Source organism: Pimephales promelas, chromosome 9 (genome assembly GCF_988280905.1).
Source record: "Pimephales promelas chromosome 9, fPimPro1.hap1.1, whole genome shotgun sequence".
Lineage (NCBI taxonomy): Eukaryota > Metazoa > Chordata > Actinopteri > Cypriniformes > Leuciscidae > Pimephales > Pimephales promelas.
Genome location: NC_142777.1, coordinates 21,751,436 through 21,752,061, shown reverse-complemented (window position 1 = coordinate 21,752,061; position 626 = coordinate 21,751,436).

Sequence of the window (626 nt, the reverse complement as noted above, 5' to 3'; positions counted from 1 at the left end):
TTTACTTGAAAGTTTTATTCAAAAGTATTAGTAGTTACATCAATTATTCTGTATTTTTAGAATCATAGTTCTTGTAGCTTAAGAAGCAAAATGCAACATTGCAGTGAAAATGTTTGTTTAGAAATAAGCTGGGTGAAATAGAGCATTTACTTTCCTGAAAACTGACTAGTCTTCCAACTAATTTGGTGAAATGTTGGGATTGTAGAGGAAACAGGATTAGATACTCAGTAGGCAGGTAGTAATGCAATGTTTTACTTTGGGAAGTTACTACAAAAAAGTTTGAAGACCAGGATTGAAAATGGTCTAAAGAGGATTTCATGTTCTAAGGATTTAGTTTATTGATTTTAGTTTATTCAGCAAGGAAGTGTCAAAAGTGACAATAAAGGCATTCACAATGTTGCAAAAGATTGTCATTTCGAATAAATGTTATTTTGTACCGTACTCAAAGAATCCTGAAAAAAAAAGTCTGAGCAGCAAATCAGCATATTTGCAATTTTGAATGATTTCGAAAGGATCATGCGAGTCGCGACACTGAAGACTGGAGTAATAATGCTGAATATTCAGCTTTGATCAGGAATAAATTACATTTTAAAATAAGACTCTGAAGAAAACGTTTATACTAATAA